The sequence below is a fragment of the Mycteria americana genome, chromosome 5 (genome assembly GCF_035582795.1).
Source record: "Mycteria americana isolate JAX WOST 10 ecotype Jacksonville Zoo and Gardens chromosome 5, USCA_MyAme_1.0, whole genome shotgun sequence".
NCBI classification, from domain to species: Eukaryota; Metazoa; Chordata; class Aves; order Ciconiiformes; family Ciconiidae; genus Mycteria; species Mycteria americana.
This window is the reverse complement of record NC_134369.1, coordinates 50,208,444-50,229,530: the sequence shown is the minus strand read 5'-3', so window position 1 is coordinate 50,229,530 and position 21,087 is coordinate 50,208,444. Positions and strand designations below refer to the sequence as shown.

Sequence of the window (21,087 nt, the reverse complement as noted above, 5' to 3'; positions counted from 1 at the left end):
GGTGGGTACTGTGAGGATGAAAGAAATCTGAGTGGTCTTCAGGATGACTAACTCTGAATCATTTTGTTGCTGTCTTCATCTCTGCATTCTGATCTCCTCCTGCACAGAAATCAGAAGGTAGCTATTCTGTGACAGCCCAAGCTACCAAAAATCTCCAAAACAGACAGAAAGCAGTATGAGATCAACAGAATAAACAGATATACAGGTGCTCTGTATAACACCTTTTCTTGCATTGAGATGCCTGTAACCCACTACCAGCCCCTACACTAGATGTAATCCTCAGAAATGTAGCAGCAGGCAGATAAAAAGAGGGCATCTGATATTCCCAGCTACCTGAAAAACATGTTGTTCTACAAGCAGCAGAACTAAATAAATAAATGAGTAGGAAATGAGGCTGCATGTTTCCCCTTTGTCGTGTGTGTCCCCCCCCCCCACATTCACCATAATAATGTCACTACATCACCCTCAGTTCCCCCCCGCATTCTCTCACACTCCCTCCTCTGATGTGCTCAGATTTTTGTCATATTTTCTTACCCCCCTGTAACACCTTTCATTTCCTTCCCTCCTCATGTCTTGCTTTGGCCAAGGAAGGGGCAGCGTGTGTTGTGTCAGGTTCAGAGCTGCAAGCCTACCAGCTGGTGGACCAGCCCTTATGCCTCAGCAGCGACGAGGAACAAGTTCTGTAGGAATTCGGTGTCTCTGGGGCTTCAACGTTCCTGTCAAATGTGGTGGTTGCTGGCCAGGCGACCAAAGGGGCGATGGCCAGACAGAGCGATTGCAGAAGCGTCATTTCCTTAGAAAGCCAGACTAAAATAACGCTATATTTCCACATTAGTACAGTATGGCCTCAAGTGGTGTGACAGCTGAAGTTGCAGGATGTCAGCTTCTCACTACAGGCTGTGTTGCAAGAAACCTTTTGTAAAAGGAGTACCAGAGCCAAAGACTACGGTATGAGATGGGTAATTCAGCACCTTAGATCTGTACTGCGTATATAATGAAGCATGTTTTAGTTAAAGGACGACAGAAATAGCAGCACCAGAAGGAAACCTTCAAAGGTGAGTGATTCTGTGCCACTTTGATCAAGCATTACTCTCCACTGGAAATGCGAGATTTCATCTAGCGCTGGCAACAGGACCTAGACCAGCTAGAACAGAAAAGCAGGGAGGCTGCCTCTCTTCCCCACCACAAACATTGCTTCGGTGCCAGAGCCAGCCACTGAACAGAAATTGCATGGGAAAGAGAAATAAATTATCTAATGCAGTTCGAGGTAGCAGGAAAACACTATGCAAAAGTAAATTTCAAAACTCTTATGACAGCATGCTTCCAACTTCTGTTGGGGAAATAGGTGGCATCTGAGGGGAGCCCCCAAACCATCTGGCTATTTGTGTGTTCTATGAAACTCTTTGATCCATCCCCAGAAATACTGCTGAGCTTTAAAGAACTTATTAACAAAATTTTCATCTAAAGAAATACGTCCCTGAAAAGCTTCTGCTTTCAACAGAGGATGGCCTAATCGTTTTGATTTGCTTTTTCCCAGCAAGCTGTATTGCAACAAATTGCTCTCATTATCGGGTTTTCTTAGGTCGCTAGTTACAAGCTGAAAATAATACATATCCAGATGTTTATACAGAGCTTATCATAGCTTAGGTTACATAAGTCATAGTAAAAAAGTTTATAGGGTTAAAATCAGACTAGGCAAAGCACTGAGACTATGCCAGGCAACAATCCCACACCATCCAAGTAGGACAGCTGGCATTTAGCAGGTATTTTTACCACCATCCATCTTCATTTTTCTCCCTCTCTATCTCCCATTTTTGTAATTGCCCATCCCATCCTGCACAGGAACACACACAGGCTCACCCACTCACTCCCATTTCTTCTCTTGCCAAGAAGAGCATCCTGCGTAGGATTCAGTCATTTGTTGTCCACAGAACTTCTGGTGTGTGTCTCTCTAAATAGCTGACATCTGGAGGAGCTAGATGCTACTTATACCCTCCTTAGCACGATCAGATGTCTCTAAAGAACGTGAACAAAATGCCTCATTTTTAAAATACCTTCTCTTTACCCCCTCTACTTCTTTCTAACAGTTTTTTTTTGAGGATCCAGAGTCCACTACATAATAGTGATCAGCTTTCAAATCCATTGTTCTCAGGGACACAAAGAGGCCAATATAGAAGTATACACTGATAAGAATCCATTACTTCTGCTGTCCAGCACCCACTTGTATAACATACTCACTGGTTTTTAGGAGGAATGTATCTCTCTAGAACCCTGCTGCAGAGATAGGAATACAACTCAGGTACCCATGGTGACATTCAAGTTCTTTAATTACTAGACCCTCTCCTTCCTCTTCATTATTTAACAGAAACGTTAATTTTTATAGCAACTAAAACAGGGGTTTCCCAGACTACAGAATTTTCTAACTATACCAACGTGTTTCACTTAATGATTGTTTCTGCCTCACAAACAAATCAGGAGTCCACAATAACATGATCCTGTAATTAAAGACTAAAAGGAATGCAGAGAGGGGAAGATGTTACATTTACTTCCAGCATGCCTCAAATTTGATTGCTTGATTTTGCAACAAAAACCAAAATCACTCGGAGCAGGGTTGTCGTTGGCTTTTTTAATGTTCTCTCTCTCACACATATCTATCTATTCATGTGCATGTGTAATCTTTACTTCAATGGAGTATGCCTTCATTTAAAAAGTACAGCTAGGACATACATGCTTCAAGTCACCCAGGCAAAAGAAATACAAACAGCCAGCAAAGTGATGGGTAGCACAGATGCACCTAAATTGATTAAATTGCTCTTGCTAGAACACACGCACTGCAATCTCTTTCCCTTTTTGGTTTATTCAAGGTACCCTGTCATTCTTCTCCAATCCTTTCCAAAGTGCGCTTGTTAGCAGGTTGAGAGAATTAAGTTGACTCACCAATATTAATAGGTCTTTCTAATTCAATAGCAGCATGTTCAGAGAATGCCACCTGCCTTCTCTTTAAGCAAAAGATACTGAAACACGGCCAACGCTTTTGCCCAGCTGTTTCAAAAGCTAAAATTAGACACACCTGTTTTAACAGTTGTTTCAGCAGCTGGACACTGGGATGTGGATCAATAAGATTTACTCACAGCTTTCTCCCCTCAGAGCCAATAGTGCGACTTCAGTGCCTCATCCTATGTTTAGAGAAATTTGTGTTGCAGGGGATAGTGTGAATGAATCAAAAGAGGTCAGGGTGTTCCTCTTCCCCATTGCCGGACCCTGCTACGGCAAGAAAAACTGCCTATTCAGTGGACTATGGGATCAAGATACACTGGTCTTGACCTAGTAGTATACAAGGACAAGGTCTTGAACCATATATAAACTAATGCAGTGATAAGCTGCAGGTATCATAAAACTGCAGGCTTGTGAGGTCTGTACCCTTGCATTCAGCGCAATGAGTTGTCAATGCTGATAGCTAAAGCCAGCAAGCGAATCCTGCCAACTTTTCCATTACTGATCTTGGAGTAATCCAGCTAACACGCAAAACCCACTTCCCCCAGCATCTAAAGTGCAACTATCCCAACCAGTTGTCTTCACGTTCAATGTGCACCTCCACTGCAGAAACCTACAGCATGTTGGAAACAGAAAACACTGAGATGTTATAAAAAATCTGACTGTAAAGTAAAAAACAAAATAATTAAATATTACTCAAATTACACTTTAAGCATTAGCTGGAGCTGTTTCCAAGCTTCTATATCTGACCAAGTTGCTTAAGAATCCCAATACCTTGTCCTAAAAGGAGGATGCAATTTCCTAAAGTTGCTGTATTTCACAATCTAGTTCTGTTTGCCTTTTTCCCTGAGGCAAAATCAGTTTATACAGTGCTATCCAGGGCCACTTACTCCCAACCCAGTGGCAACCCCTCTGGTGTGACTGTGGGACCAAGTGGAAAACAGGATCAGTCAGATAATCTGTGTTAAGAAGAAGTGTGCAAAAACATGAGCTCCATGAATTTGTGTTGCAACTAAGACACAAGAGAATTCTCAAGACAAGTCTCAAAGTTGCAGCTGTCCCTGTAGTCTTAGGGTTCCCATATAATCAGAAGCCATAAATTTGTAGACATGAATGCACTCAGGTATATAAAAGTAAACATCTCCCAGAGCATGTGCTCATCTGTACACTCCCCTAGGATGGGCACCTGTGTTTTCAAAGAAAAGACACATGCACATTCATGCATATGAACGCAGATAGGTAGCATGCATATGGACGCAGATAGATAGCATGCACATATATGGAGATCATTTATAATGTACAAAAATGTATACAAGCATACAACCATGACCGCACAGCTCCACAGCCAAGGGAGTAGATGCCTCAGAGCACATGGCACATCATCAGGTTCCCATCAAACACATCTCAGATTTTCTCTTTCAAACAGAAAAGGGGGGGGGAGGGGGAGACTACTTGGTTGTTAAACCCAGTAATAAATGCTTGTCAAGAGCATTTCTGATGGGATCTAAAGGTGCTTGGAGAAGTGGGGCCACCACTGTCAAACTGCACAAGTTGAACTCAAGAGCAGTGAAGACAGAGACGGTGACATGAAGACTTTTCCCCTCTGTCTTTCTGGGAAATAATGAACAAATCCTTCAGAGTGATTACTCTGTTACACCTGCTGGCCCTGCTCTCAAGTCTGTATTAGACAGAAGATGCTCCTATCTTCCCTCAGATTAAATGTGCTTAGTAAAAAGCGATCAGAGATTGGCACGATAATTATCTTTCCTCATTAGAAAGCAAGCCCTGGACCTGACTATGACTCCTCTGTCAAGGCCCTTTGTGGGCTGTAATAGTACTCAGCCAACATCAACGGGCACAACACTTCATGTGAACAAAACAAAGCAACATATCAAGTAATCTTGTCTTTTTATTTGCTTTCTCTCTTCTAAGCCTGCTGAGTGAGGTGGGAAGGTGCCAAATTCCTTTTTAACTTGTATAAATGCATCTAAATGTCACAGAAGAGCCTTGTTAAGTGAAAAGCTTTCCAAATGTTTTTCTCTCCTGTATCTAAAATGGATTGCTCTTTTTTTTATTTTTTTTATTTTAAATTAAAAAAGGCACACTCTCTCAGACCATCGCCCTTCCCCATTCCTGGGGCTAGCTGACTGCAGTGACCCACAGCAGAGCTCCCGGTGTTCTCCTGCAGCAGCATTCACCATAATGCAGGGTATGGCTTTGCCCAGGGAAGTCAGGAGGAAGGGTAAATACACAGGTAAAGAAAAGGCTGAAAACTCCTCCAGCTAGGGCACGAGCAGACCTAAGGGGCCTTTCTGTGACAGAACAGGCAGGCTCCCTCATTTTTTTTTTAAATGCATTTGAAGCATATTCATTGCTTTGGGTCTTTTCTATTAGCGTGAGCTTGAAGACAGTGACTAATCCTCAAGAGCTGTGACCCCAGAGACTGCAGCACTGCCACAGAAAAGGCAGTGCTGAGGCTTTTGCAAAACACCAGCCCTGCTGCAGACAATGCAGCTAGGACAACTTCATTTAAAAAGGGGTGAGTGGGAACAGCTCAAGCTTCCACAGTGGTGCTCATAGAGATATGACTCTTGTAGATACGCCATGCTGAGAAAGATGGGTGATGCGGTAAATTGTTATGGGAGCTGTGTGATAACAGATGAGGGCACACAGCACTGGCTAGTCTACAAACTGGAGAATTAGGGAGAACTGGAGAATCTGACTGTGCTTAGTGGCCTCAAATGAATCAGCTCCTTCCCTTTTAGTACAACCAACCATGGTCCTTTCATCATCCCCAAAGGTCACTCCTATCTCCTTGGTCTGGCTCATTCCTCAGTGTTCTCAGTTAAAAAAAAAAAAAAAAAAAAAAAAAAAGAGCTCTGGACTATAGATTGCATTTCTGATCTTACCAGAAAGGTGTCAGGAGAAGCATCCCATTTTGCTCTGTTGTTCTGCAGCCAAGTATGGGGGTCAAAGAAATTATCACATCCTATGGTCTGTTCAACAAAACATGCTGCAAAATGGTGTTACTATGCAAGAGCAGGAGCAGAACTGTGTTAATGCATTACAGTATCCTGCACCACTGTCAAGTGAGCTGTGTGGTCCCAAAATGGGATGGCATTTAATCAGACAAAACTTATTCTTCAAGTTATCATATAATCTACAAGAACACTGGCAACACATATAATCTACAAGAATGCTGCAACTTAACCTGTAAGAGCACAGTCAGCCACCAAATTTAGGAGAGCTGGCATCGCAGAAGGGGAACCTTGGGTTCACTGTAAAGGAACCCTCTGTAAGCAACACCTGTGCATGATTCCACTGCAACCTACTCCATTCTTGGGCCCTTTCCAACACCCAACTCAAGAGAGACCTTCTACACTGGAAAAATGAAGTCTCACAAAGGTAATTTTCCTTTTTCACCATCTGCCACAGTTTGCCCATTCCCAAGCAGAAATGTGGGCCTCTCCCTTCCAGGCTGTAATCCAGAAGCTCGGACTAGTAAAACTACCAGCCTCTAAAGTCCAAATCTGGGAGCTGGCCCCTCTAGTGCAAAGAGAGTGATTTTTTTATTTATTTATTTTAAAGTAGTAGCATTTGTTTTATTTGCCTTTTCCTTTTGGATTTGGCGAAGGGGAGAGGGAAACTGGGGGTGTGTTTTCATGCTTTCATCTGTAATAGCTAGAAAATTTCTTTTCAGAAAAATTAAATGAGCAGATACAATGACACACCATGTGCCTGCAGGAGCTCAGATTTTAAGATACACATCAGACACCAGTGTCCTCAAAATTAAATTATGCACTAGCAATAAAAAGACATCTCACATTTAAACACCAACCAGAATTCTTGATCAGTGAACATTTCAAGATATCTGCTCTGCAGAGGCACATCTAGGTGTTTGCTAGGCAGATGTAACAGAATGCTACTTCACTGGAGCAGTGTTTAACTGCTGTGATCATTTAAATATGCATTTATTTGCCTTTGGAGTGAGAAAATGAAAAGCTAAAGTAGAGTTGTTTTGTGGCCCCACTGTTAGTTACTAGCCTTCTCATCTAGGTAGAACATGGGTAGGCAACAGTGCTCTCCCTTGCACTGCCTCAGCTTTCCTAAAACTAATCGCCTGTCGAGAATCTGACTTATTTCCTCTGTCTCCCCGCTCCTGTGACCACCTGCCTCTTTCCCTTTTCCTTTTTCCTTCCTGTCTCCCTGTTTCATGGGCTACAATGGGACAATGAGCAAGAGTAGCACACGCATAACCCCATCTCTTTACCTTGCTGCTTGCAGCATTTCTCAGTTTCCCTTTTCGCTATTGCTGGCTGGTACCTTATTTGCATAAGGATGAACTATGCAGCCATGTTACCTCTCCTCTTCTGCAATACCACAGTCTGATGATGAGCCTGAGTAGTTTTAAACAGGGTTATGCTTTCTCTCATGCCCTGTCGCAAGCTTGGTGCTCTGCCAGGCGGCTGCAGAATGGAGGCACTGAATGCTGAATATTCCCTGCGCAGCATGCCAACAGGAGCTCCGAGGGGGAGGCACATCCAAGCTCCTGCAGCTAAAGCCTGGCAAAAAGAATGAGCTTTCCTGCTGCCTTGAAAATGATGGATGTACACAGAGGCTTTGTGCAACCTACAGCCATATGATCCCCCACGCTGTCCCCTGGAACCCTGCGCACAATATAAATTGCCACACAAAGAAACATGCTCAATAGCACTGACCTGAACACTACCTAGAACAAGCGGTAGTGTAAAAGGAAATGTAACTCCGCTGCACAGGATCAACCTTTGCTTGTAAGGTGTGTTTATATGTAGAGTCTACATATTCATATATTAGGTTCATGGCTGGCACATTCAAGGGGATGGCAGGAGATAACCTGGCTTGTTCCTTTTGGATAGGATTAAAGCTTTTACACTGGTTCAGTGCTTCTTGCGAAAAATACCTATTTCTTCCACAGATCTCAAAAGACAGCAGGTTCCAGTCTAGCTGGAGATGGTGACAATAGTCCTTTCTTTTGGTACTTCTGCTCTACAAGGAACTCTGTAAAATTATACGTATTTTCTCACCTTCTAGGAATTAACCAGATCAAATATGCTCGACCTTCTGATGAGAGCAAAGTGTTGGGGTTTTTTCTAACTGTCAAGGCTTAGACCTGAGAGAAAAGTTGAGGTCATATCCAGCAGGAAAGACTAAATTACAAAAACTATGGACAGTCCCCTTGCAAAAGCAGCTATTAGAACCCCTGCCCAGCATGATCCCAGCAGCCCACATACAGTTCACCTCCACCATGTTCTCCAGCAAGGGGTATCCGTTTACACTAAGTCCCATACTAAATACAATTTGTGGCCTGATAGCAATGAGAAGGCACACTGCTAGTGAAGGTTAAGGATCAGCACAATTTTTTTGTGTCAGTTATGCCAGACATTCAGGTAAACCTCTGCTTTTCCTGGGGAAATGGCCTGACAAGATTATGTAATACCACTGACATCTCATTTTCTGTATGCTCGCTAATTTAGCCTATTAACAAATTTTGTTGCAGTCACAAATACTGTCATAAACAAATACTTGGTTATATTCAGCTAAGTTTTCAAAAGTTCTGTAAATCCCTTATCAGTTACAGAAAAACTAGGGTTTGCTGGTTAATAGTTTATGCCAGATTCATGCAGAATATCCAACTATGTAGTGGTAGCAAGAAGAGACCCGAGTCTCCTGCTCCAGAGCTACTGCCTTCTAGGCTGCAGAAGACCTGATCTCCCTAAACCAAGCAGTGTATGAAAACCCCAGCATGCTCTGATCAGCTCTGGGTCTATTCAGTACAGCAGCAGAACACTCAGTTTTATTCTACAATGAATGCGTAGCCCTGAAAACATAAGAAATACTGTTCCAAAACCCGCAACTCCACAAATAAATTGTGTACTACATAGGAATCGTTTATATTTGTACAATGTACAGTATCAAACTATTCCAAAGGAATTTAGTGCCACAGAATACATAGAAATCAAGTATTAATTACCTCCAATTTACGGAGAGCAGAGCTGAGGCAGCGAGGGACAGAACAGACTACCAGGGTGGAGCAATCTCTGCTCCAGGCCCCAGCCATTTGATTGGATTCTCTCCCATCCTACCAACAGCAACCACTATTATTTTTAATATTGTTGATTTCTAGGCATAAATTCCTGCACATATACAGCATAAAAGCAGTCCCTGGTTTTCATGTGTATATGCTTGGATACAGCCTCTAATTACACGATCACACGCTACTCTTTTTGACATGACCTTTTTTTCATTCAGCACACAGGAAGAATAATGCCTGTTGAAGGTGCCATTACTTGATACTATGTTTTATCTTCATTGCTCCATTTTGGCCCCTTCTCCTGCACGCTATACTAATCCTGCTCTGGAGAGTAATTTATTTCCACGTGGGCTTTTCTGTGGTGCCACTCAGCAGAGCACTGGACTGTTTTGCAAAACTAATTACTTTGGACAACACCTTTCTGAAGTGATAGGCTCATTTTACAAATGTAGAGTTCAGGAACAGGGGAATTAAGTAAAAATGCCCACTAGTATTGAATGTGCAATTTCAGATTGCAAATTCTGATTACACAAAGCGCTTAGCACCTTATGGCACCTTACACATTTGAAGCACATTTAGTGCTGACTTGATTGCTGTTTTCAGGGCTCAATATTGTTTCCATCCAAGCTATATGATCTCAAGTTGGGGACCAGAACACAAGGAACACATAATTCAGGGATGGCCTGAGAAAAAATTGATTTTAGTAACTTACCCAGCATCATACCATGACCCTGGGGAAGAAAGAGGGATAGAACGAGATGCCACTTAACCAATGCTTTGCTCAAGAGGGGCATCAATGCTTTCCCTCCCTTATAAGAATCTCCCACCTCATTTGCTACACATCCCACTTCAGTAAAATTGAAGCAGGCATCCTATGTACAAGGCAGTCATTTTGAGAGCAGATCCCCAGTTTATGCCAGAAGCTCTTTTTTTCTGTGCACGGCATGGGGAGAAAGTCATAGGGGGGAAATAATGAGTAAAGATGTTACCAAAGATTGCATCATAACACCCATACCAAAGGAGCACAAGGTTCACTGACATTAATTTTTAACTGCTTGATTTCGGATTGTCCCCAGTCCTTTCAGATTTGTTAAATATGGAACAGTTGTGGGGCTTATATAAATATTTATGTATAGATAGATAGATTTGTCAATACAGACATACAAATACATACATATACGCATAAAAGCACATAGCGTTCTCTGAAACTTACTTAAACATCCAGTGAGTTCTTTTTGATTTAGAGAGATGCTACCATATCCACCAGCATTTCTGGTTTACATTTTTTATTGAACAAATCTAGAACTGAAAACTAGATTTCCTTCAAATTCCCCTACCTGCATGATGCAAGGAAATGAAAATGCCTGTCAGCAAAAGTAATGTGTTTAATACCATGCCAGCCCTAAACATCAGTAGAGATTTCTGTGTATTGCAGATAATTCTATCACCAAGCCATATTGCTCTGTGATGTGCTTTTATCTTTGCTGTAGGATAATATCAATATTTCAAGCATGAGCAAAAGAATGTTTTATGAGATTGATGTGGGAAAATACAGTGACAAGTACATAAAAAAGGGCAGAGAAAAATGCCAGGCAGTCATCGTAAATGCCTTCTATTCCCACCAGAATTTGTCTAGTTTATCCAATTGTAATCAACAAGTTGAGGTCCACTGGGGCCCTAGTGACTTTAATTACATTTTCAGTGCCAAAGAAGAACAGCAAGCAAAGGAGAGAACAGATAACGGCATGGGGAGGCTGTCACCTACATCCTAGAAGCCTAGACCTTTACAGGCCAAAAAGTCATATTTTGTTAAACTTTTAAATTAAAAAGGAGTGATTTATAAAAGAAGGAAATAGAATGGGGAAAAGAAAAAAAGCATTAAGCCATTTGCCATACTGCACATGTGCCTGGTAAGGGCCAGATCATGCACGGCAAATATACCCAGGGAACAACTTCTGCAAATCCACGATTATGCCCCAAGCAGGCAGCTCTTTGGGCACTTCTGGAACCTGGGCATGGAAGTGCCCAAACAAGAAGTTATCCCTGCATGGCTCTGGCTGGGTGAATTATTCACCTCTTGCCTACCTCTGTAAAGGACCCAGCTCTTCTGAGGAAAAACTCTCAGTTACAGATACAATTATACCAAGAAAAAAGGTGCTTTTCACCAATACAGCTAAGTGGCTATCTGTGCTCCACACCGGCACAAGATATAAGCTTGTTTATATAAGCTCTGCATGTAACTCTTCTAGCAAATCCACCAACACAGACCATTTGTCATATTGTCTTTTTTTTCTCTGGGGCTTGCAGTTCCTCCCTGTTTGACAACAGAACTGATGACTATTACTTAACCCCTTTCCACATTAACACTGCAGCTGTTCAGCCAGACTGATGTTTTAGTGTAGTTTGGTGTTAGGTACCTCAATATTTGGGTGTTGAACTGAGAACCCTTACAGAAACGTGAGTTTTGGGAAAAGAGCGATCAGCACCCTCTGCAATCAGTTTTAAAATTCAGTTTCAAATCATTAAAATTGAGGTAATCAACACCACTAGTTCTGTAAATCTTGACTGTTTTGATTGGAAGCAAAAGGAAATCTTGTAGCCCAATCTTTTCTAAAGCACCCTCCAACTCTACTGTCCCCTTATCTCCGACTCAACATACTGTCCCTGGGGACATTCAGATAGTTTTTAGTCCATCTGGAACAGTGCTCATTTCAAAGCCAATTTGAATGAAATGCCTAAAAATCTCTTAGAAAATAACTCTCATAATAAGCACTGTACCTTTTATGATGTTACATTATTACTAGGAAGTAAATTCATTTGTTTCCCTAAATCCCTTACCAACTTCTTTTAAATACATAAATAAAAAGGGGGCATTTCAGTGGATATTATTTCACAATATGTGGATCTGAGACATTTTAATAAGAAATGCACCTCCAGGCTAAGAGGTATGAATTGTACACCGAAGGGAATGGTTTAATACACTGTTTAATGCTATCATCAAAACTGATGATAACATGATGGCTTTTATACATTTTAACATTTCTTTAGAGCTGGAAAAAATGAGAGTGAGAACCATATTTGTATATTAGCTAAATGTCAGAAGTGGCACTCAACCAGCCAGGCGGCACACAGCTCCTATAGTATTCTGTCTCCCTGGCCAAAAATATTACCTGAACAGAGAGATCCAGGTATTTCCTCTGAGAGTCACCCTTGGAGAGAACGCCTGCCTCTCCTGTATACCCCACCAGGTCATGCACAATGACCCACACCTACCATATCCTCACATCACATCCTCTTGCTCCTAAGTACAGTGTGTATTTTCAAAAGCTTTGACACGTAGTCAAGGTATGACATGTTGATAACAGCATTTGAAACAGGAGCAAGATGGATAGGATACTCCCGTCCACCAGGGAACAACCCATGACCAGCAGGAGTCCTAAATACCCTTTGCTGGGCAGAGGGATATGCAAGAGACCATGCTTTTGGAGAGGCCAGACACAGCAGCAATCAGTATAAGCTCTCTATGCAAGGACCTAGACAGACCTCCTGAAGAGTAGGTAGATACTCAACAACACTATAGCACCATCAAGGACAAAAATAACACTTTTAAGAGAAGGAAAAGATTCCTTCCTTAGCTATAGCCCTTCTAGCAGGACCTTGCCAGAAAAAAACCTCAACTATAGCCTATGATCATACAGAAATTCTTCTTTTAGTACTGTATCCTTACTTTTTTTACAAAGAGGTAGTGGAGGCCCGTAACGTGAAAGCAGAAGCCCCCGTCAACTGGCAGCAGCCCAGTGCAAGCCATCCAAGCCTCGATGCCTCTCTGTTTCCCAAAAAGTAGGAGGGGAGGAGTGGTATTTTCTGGAAGCAATCCTGGATCCCTCTGAGAGAGATGCCTCTGTACGAGCCCAGGACTGCAGCACTAGCAAGTTTTTCACTCTCATAGTCTTGAGGATGGGAAGATTATCAGGGCCCATACGGCAATTCCCAGGAAAGGATATGGGACTTAAGTCTGCGGCACTGGCTATACAAGGGGAGGCTGAGAAAGTGATGTTGCACTGGCTTTAATTCATCCAAAATGCAAGCCTTATTTTTGTGTTCTCAGAACCCCACCAGGCTTGTGATATAGGACCCAGTATGCTCACACAGCACATACCCATTTACTATATTCCCATGGACTCAGGTTGACCAGGTCAGTTCTAAGTCTTTAAAATACTATTGCAAAAGGAGTGCTTTTAGACTTCTAAAATGCCATGTAAAAGTAAAGTTGGCTTTTCAGTGTCCTGTAGCAGGTCTGTGCCTAAATTGTGCAGGCTCTAGCAAAAAGTATTAGCTTGTACATAAAGGTTTTCTCTTGCCTTTTTAGTCTTCCAATGAACAGGCAGTCCCTAGGGTCCTGTTAACTGTGAACGGTAAAGACTGCTTACATTTGTGAACAGAAACTGGTTTTACACCTAACAAAAAAGTGTTCTGGCACTTTACAATGTGTATTTGTTCTTAGCTCTATACCCCTTAAGAGGGATGCTGACACTTTAATACATTCACTGGGGGTAAATGGGGAACACCTGAAGCCACCCTGTGCCCACTCTCTGGAGGACAGGGACTTTGCTCATTCCATGGCACACCATTATCTTCTTGAGGAGACAGCACCTCCAAATAGACAGGCAACCTTTTTCCAAGTCAGTGTTTGGATATATCAAGCACATAGGACAACTTCCTGATTTCTCTTATGTTGGGTTCCTGGCAGAGCAGCAGTTCCCCTTCTCTTCCCAGTCAAGACCTCTAGTTCCTATGGCAGTGGAAAAAAAATCTAAGCTAAGATGGTATGGGAGAGCACATATCATAGAAATTTCCAAGAGGGAGTATATGCCTGATACAGGTTCTCATGAAGACCAAACACATAGCTCATATGTGGCTACTGACCTAAAGTATGTGCATCTCCCTTTCCTCTTGCTAGGGAGCATGTTTTCTACACAAGAGAAGTAAAAAAGCAGTTTTTCCAGGTTGGAGTTGAAGGTTGGAGCCTTCTCCTTTTCACAGCTCCATCTCCTTTCATAGGTGAAGAGTCCTGACCAAGTGTTTTCATATCAAGATATGTTTGGTGAAAAGGTCAGGAAGGTCTAGCCCAAGGTAATGTCTAGCCTTAGCATAGGAATGAAGAAAAAAAATATTCCAGGACTTTAGACAGCAGGGTTTTTTAGAAAGTACTAGGTTCTTAGTTCTGAAGTACACGTGTGGAGGGGCAGAAAGGGAATTACACAGGTAATCAATCTGAGTTTCTGAGCTGCCCTATCCTCCCCTCGCTTCCCTCTCCACACACCTCAGCCCTTCCTCCAGTGCTCCTGGTTAATTCTTAGACCTGGCTTCTCCCAGAACTGACCTGCATTTACTTAAATGAGTGTACAAACACATTTATGTATTTTACTTCAATGTAAATATCTTCATGAGCTTTACAGAGATACGATTGGTTTTCCCCCAAGTATGAAAACACAGCACATTTTAGATTCAGTTATTCTTTACCTAAATAATAAATAGCTGGTATTTTGATATAATCTGGTCTTAACTCAGTGTACAAAGACAGTATACTATCAGGATTTAAAGCTGCTTCAGGAAATTAAGATCTCAAGCTTATAAATACATTTAGTTTCTCATAGCTCTGGTAGGCTTTCCTCTTCAACTTGTCTGTGGCTTTACAAAAAATAAAAAACAAACCCAATAACATACTGTTATTTCCTGGCTGGGCACTATGAGCACTGCATCAAAGCTGCAAATTTCACAGGGTGAGGGTTGTTTTTTGATTTGTTTTAAAAAAACAAGTTGATTTTGGACTTAAAAAAATGTATTTATAATTAAGCACTGCACTTCTGGATTGTCTTTGAGTGCTGACCTGGCCGAGCACTCCTCCTCAGCTCTGCACTGCTGCTCCGCCATCATGTCACAACTGATCTCTAACTCTTCCATCTGTGAGTTATTCATTACCTCTCCTCATGCTCGTCTGCTGGCTATTTATAAATTAAACTCCACTATCACAGCATTCACTAGCTTCCCTGAAAGAGGGTCTAAATTTGCAGAATAAAATGCTGAAGTTGCACAAACACTCCCTACATTGAAAAAAAAAATCCCATCTCAGAAACAGCAGTTACTGTGGGTATTTGAAGTATTTCCACTTGGGGCTATTCTAAGTATTGCCATTTGATGCAGCCATTTTGGACTTTCAGCAGGCATGGGGGCACAAACTAGCTTACTGAGAATCATTTGCACATATGATGATAAAGCCCTGGCTTGCAATATATTGGAAAAGCAATCACCACCAGTAGGCAGTTTAGCTTCCCGCAGCTTCAGAAAGCCTGTGCATAAGTAAGTGACTGGAGGCTGAAAATCCCTAGGCATCTTATAGCCATACTCTGTCAGAAATAAGCCCTAGGGATGAGATCCTCAGGTATAAGTCATCATATCCCATTGCCTTTGGGAAGTCCTTCTAATTTATACCAGCTGAGGAATCAGCTTTTATATGTGTAGCCTCCATAATTCTCTTCCTACAATACCTCGACTAAAATGAGAATGATAAAAACTAAAAGTCTATGAGACCGTGAAAAAGAAGCGAGTCCTGCTCTGTCTCATACCAGCAAGAACCTGAAAAAGGCAGAGCTTAGAATAGTGGCTTCAGATCCACCCTGATACACAGAGCAAAACCTGGCCAAGGCGACCTCCAGAATTAGGAGCACGACTCTTGGTCCATTTTCTTATCTCTGTTATGCTTTCTTCCTGACCTTGGGTAAGTTGATTAACCTTTCTTTTCTAAGTTTCTCTAACTGTGGTATGACTCTCTACCTGCTGTAGAGGTTGTGGTGTTTAATTGGCCAATATCTCTCAAATACTTGAAGTGCTTTGGATGAAATATGTTGTGCAAGAGAAATAATTGAAGTCAATGGAGCTGTGACAACTGACACTAGCTGAGGATCTTCCTCCTGGTGTTTAATAGGATCAGAAGGAGGCTTAGTTGAAATGACAGGAAGCCAGAGAGACATTTGGTGGTAATAAGATCATAAATGAGTCAAAGGGGTTACTATTTGCTGTGGTAATACTCAGCGTTTTTCATCTTCAGGCACTCTATCAGCATCCATTAATTCTCAGACCTCCCCTTAAACAGAGATCTATAATATGTCCCCCATTATACAGATAAGAAAAATCAGGCAGACGGGTGATGTGACATCCAACAGAACAAGATGTGAGAAATCAAATTTGAGCCCCTGGCTCCTAAGCCTATTCTCAGGGCTCCCTTTCCACCACTCTTCTGTTACGTATACATTTCCTCATCTTTCCGTTTCAATTATGAAAGCCCATCTCCTGCTCCTTTCTCTGCAAGCATCCCTGCCTAATTCCCTGTTAGATACTGCGCAGAGACTCTTCCATAAACTTCTCAAAGCTTGCAAGACAGAAAGTGAAGCTGAGGGGAATGCTGCTGGGCTGAGCAGCTCTCCTTGCCTCAACAGTCCCTTTCCCCAAGCTCCAAGAAAGAAGTAACAGTATTTGCCCTTGCAAATATTTTTCATTGTTCGCTATCAGTCCCACAGAACACCTGGCCACTCCACTGCAACCTCTCCTCTCAGAAGCAGTTCCTATTAGAATAGGCTGGGATGGGGTCTGTCACTTCAGACTGCATATTGCTCATTGCAGGAAGAAATTCATGACCTGCTTAAGCCCCTAGGAAAAATTATTGTCATTACTTCAGCTCTCAAAGACACCTGCCGTTAGAGGATGCAAGGCTGAGGTTACGTAAGTGTGCTGGCCAAATCCAGTTGTTTCCAGGGAGCCCAACTGCAGCTGCTCTGCTCTGCTTCCACCCCCCTCTGTAATGGGTGCCAGGCCAGGCTTTTGGGTGCTCAGTCTGAGTAATAGCCTCAAGGGGAGTCTCCACGGATTAGTTTCTATGTAGAGGCAATATATGTATGTGAATCAGTACCCTACTTGAAAATACAAAAGTATCATAGTGTGCCTGGATGCTGCTGTGCTGAAATGTCCCAGCAGATGGAAGAGTAACATGAAATGGGACAAATTATTCAACTGTTATAACGTTACAAATCTGCAACAATCCCAGAGAACGCAGTTTACTTTATAATAAAGACTTCCACTCCTGCTTTACAACCACCACACTACAGCAATATTTGGGGTAATTACTCTTGAATGCTAGAGCTTCAATTTTTTTTCTTTTTTTTTTTTTTTTTTTTTTTTAGTGGTATACCCCAGATTTACACTCATAGTTCAGAAAGCAGAGCTTTGGCTACATTAGCTCTACTTAAACAATAGCCCAAAGTGGGATGAAGGAGAAAATATAAACCACTACCCAATCAAACCTCAGCACTTACTTTTGATAACACCACAATGAGCCACATTTGCACATGTTATTTCCTGGCTATCTACAGCAGTCTTGGCACAAGGGAAGCAGGCTTTTTTTCCCCTTTAAAAACCAAACAAAATCATTTTAATTGCAATAAAAGTGCAAATTTTGGTCCAGATTAAATTTGAGGGAAAAAGGAAGTAAAATGAGTACGTGGGACTGGATAATAATTTGGTTTTTTTTTCCTTTTTTACAGAACAGAGAGGTGAAGAAGGATGCATATTTGCACTTGCTGACACTTGCATACTTTGATGGTGATATAACACTTCACGTGCATCTCTATTTTATAATTGAAGAGAGACAGCACATCAGACACACAAACTGTAAAGTTCTTCCTATCCAGATGAGATGGCAGTCACGCTCACCCAAAAAATTCTATGAAAAAAAGACATCATTATTTCTGTCCTCTTCTATGCTCTTTGCTTACTAAAACATAAAATTCTAGACATTTGATTCAGATGTTAGGTTCTTAACATGCTGAGTATCAGTTATAACACAAGTGAACTCCCTGATAAAAGTTTAACTTAAAGCCAACGAATAGGGTTCAGCTAGAAGGGACTCTTGACACTGACTCCCCGTATAACCTTAGGAAAATCTCTTATTTCTCGTGTTCCTCCAATGGGAGCTATTAGAGTCAATTCATTAACATGCATAAATATGATTTAAGACCATCAGACAGAAAGTCTTCAAGTAAAAGCACTGTCGTCATAGATTTACATTAAATTATCTTAATAAAGTGAATGCTATGCTATCTTTAGTTACAAAGGAGAAAAAAAAAGTAGGCAGGCAGAGTCACACTATCTGATAACTAACACAGTAGGGAGATCTGTGACAAGTACATGAACAGATTCACAACAGCTAAAACTTCAGAGGCTTTGTGCAAAACTACAGGTGAAAGCAATGACATGTTTCATTTAGAGGCTTGCTCAGAGCTCATCTCCTAATACTGTTTGTCTGAAAAAACGGAAGAGAGAGAAGGTAGCAATTACCATTGGGGAAAACATAAAAGATGACTGCTGCGTGTGTGCCAGGCACTGAGGAAAATTACTACTTTGTCTTTAGCACAGAGATGAGATTCTTCCTGCAGCCAAACAGAAGCTACACTGTAAATGCAAAGTCCAGCTATATTCAACAAGAAAAGGTGAGAAATTCAACTGGATCAGAAATAGAGCCATTCATGAGCTATTTTGGACAGAGAAGTTTTGCTAACAGTCCAGGCTGCATATAGCAGCTTACCAGTCACTTAGAAGAGGTGGCAGTGCCATCCCTGTTTTAGGAGCTCTAGCAGGTTAGTGATGGGAATTACCCAGGATGACGATGGGAAGCTGCGCGGTCACGAGCACAAGGGAGGTAGTCTCAGTTGGCACTGGGCTTTTTGGATGTATTTAGATGAAGGATAGCCCTGTGCTGCCAAATGGAGAGAGTGTACTTTCCATTTTGGGAATAGATTCCAGGATTTTCCTTTTCCTCGGCAGCACTGATCTGGAATGGTCCATAATGATCCAGTGGGCATATCCCAAACAAAATGATGGCTTATTGTGTATGTGAGCTTTTCACTCTTATGCCTGGATTTCTCTATATGACTGCTGGCTTGGAGGGAAAGACTTGGACAGCCAAAAAAAAAGATTAAAAAAAGAAAAAGAACTGCAGCACAAAAGCCCAAGGGAAATGGGGCTAGACTGTAACGAGAAAAAGGAATAAATAAATGGGAAGCGGTGCGCAAGCAGCACTTAAGTCTGTGTGAGGTTAACACTAACCACTTACTCCAAGCTACATAAACGCTGCCTGGGGATTGCGATTAGAGCAGGCAGCTCAGGGGAGGCAGCAGCTCCTCAAAGCTGGAGCCCGGAGGAAGCTCTGGGAACTCGGCAGTGTGGTGTGCATTTTTGACTAGCCCCATCTGACCAAAGGGAACATGATGTTCCCAATAAGGGTGAAAGCACTCCACTCCCCTACCACATCTATCTAATGCAGTGCCATCATGCTGCCAGGCTGTGCAAAGATGTCATGTCATTCTGTCACATTACCATCAGGGAGTCTCAATACAACTGGAGATGTCACATGTCCTGTCCAAACTGACCACCTGGTGTAGACAACAGCTTGAAATGCCTCCTTCTCACTTTACAGTCCCAGCTCAGAGACAAATGAGCAGGCAGTCAAATGCAGATCAAAATCCTCTTCTGAATATTCTGCCTCTTGTAATACTTCTGCTTTTTCAGAAGCATGTATTGGATATGACTGCTCAGACACAGCCCACAGTCAGAAGCAGCAGCCAAATTATTAATTTACTTGTTCTGATTCTTATTACATTCTACCTCCAGGTACGTAATCAGGCTTTTATTCACCTAACTGCTTTATCCTCTAACAAGCTATTCATCTGAAGAGTTTTCACTGCAGGATTTCCACTGTAAGGATCTTTTTTGTTGTGTTAGAGAAGGAATTCACTGCTTCAGTGCAACGCTTTTGCTCATTAAAAATAATTTCTCAGTGAGTTTGGTTGCAGTAGCTCTTCAGTCGTATTAGAGGCCCTGTTGCAGCATTAGCTCCAAAGAACATGCTAAAGACCAGCAGGGAAAATGAAAGGGAAAGGAGAAAACAAGAAGCTGGAAGGGCAAGACAGATTGCTGGCAAATTATAAGCAAGCTCAGACATGCTGCTGCCCACTGGGGTACTGATTCGTGCAGCCCTGGGAAATGTGTTTGACCATAAAGTCAGACTGTACCCTCGTGAGAATTTCCCCCCTACTCCCAAATACAGTTCTCTATGTATTTTCTCTCTTGCCTCACTCTTTTCCCTGCCCTCTTCCCCCTTATACTATCCTTGGCTTTTTTCTTTTACTACCACATCTTCCATGCTTACTGGAGATGCTTTGAAGCTTGCTTTCCGAGCATAGACTCTTTCCAATCTTTAGGGAAATTTGGTACAGAGAATCTCTGTGGTCTATAGCAGCAAATTCACTAACACAAGCACATCGCCCTGGAGAGATGGCATGTTCAGCTGCCAGTGAGTTTACTTCAGCTCCTTTGCTTTTGGAGCAGGCAGCTCCCTCATCAGAAAGTTGTGTGTGTGTGTGTGGTGTGAGGCAGGCCTGCAGCAGCCTTCTCTGTTACAGTAGGTAACATAAATTGACAACTTTCAGAGTAGCTCCCTGTTTTCACATAAATAAGAGAGCTGACACAGTCTGGAAGTGAAGAGAGATTATTTCAAGATGCAAAGCATGTTAATCTCTCCTCTTGTGACTTAAGCACAGGTACCAGTCAATGATCTATTTCTAATATACCACGTAAATAATGAGTCACATTATTCAGTGAAGCATCAGCTCAGACAAATATAAGCAGCAGCAATGTACTACTTTTCATTCAGTGGGCCAATTTCACCTCTGACATAAGTCAAAAGCCTTCCTGAGGCTCTTCCTCAGTTGAATACAGCTTTGTTTTAAAAAAAACAACATAGAGTCCCTTAGCGTAAAAGTGCTGATTGCTTCAGGTAATTCACGATAGTACAATGATATCTACTTCTCTTTAAGTAGCAGAACAGGAGGAGTGGGGTAGCCTCTCCTGAACGTAGGAAAAATAACGTGACTGGTCACTGTTCAGCCTGAGGGAACGTACTAAAAGATCCA

General features: G+C 42.0%; 1 protein-coding gene and 1 long non-coding RNA gene across 11 annotated transcripts in view; one reads left to right on the top strand and one right to left on the bottom strand.

The window, feature by feature from the left end:
* The window catches only part of NRXN3 (neurexin 3), a 983,905-nt gene that overhangs the window by 393,911 nt on the left and 568,907 nt on the right, over positions 1–21,087 (bottom strand). The gene's annotated exons all lie outside the window — the stretch shown is intronic.
* The window catches only part of LOC142410574 (uncharacterized), a 35,457-nt gene that overhangs the window by 10,665 nt on the left and 3,705 nt on the right, over positions 1–21,087 (top strand). The window contains exon 2 of the long non-coding RNA XR_012775949.1: positions 17,662–19,786. This is a non-coding gene — a long non-coding RNA (uncharacterized LOC142410574). The remainder of the gene's footprint in view (positions 1–17,661; positions 19,787–21,087) is intronic.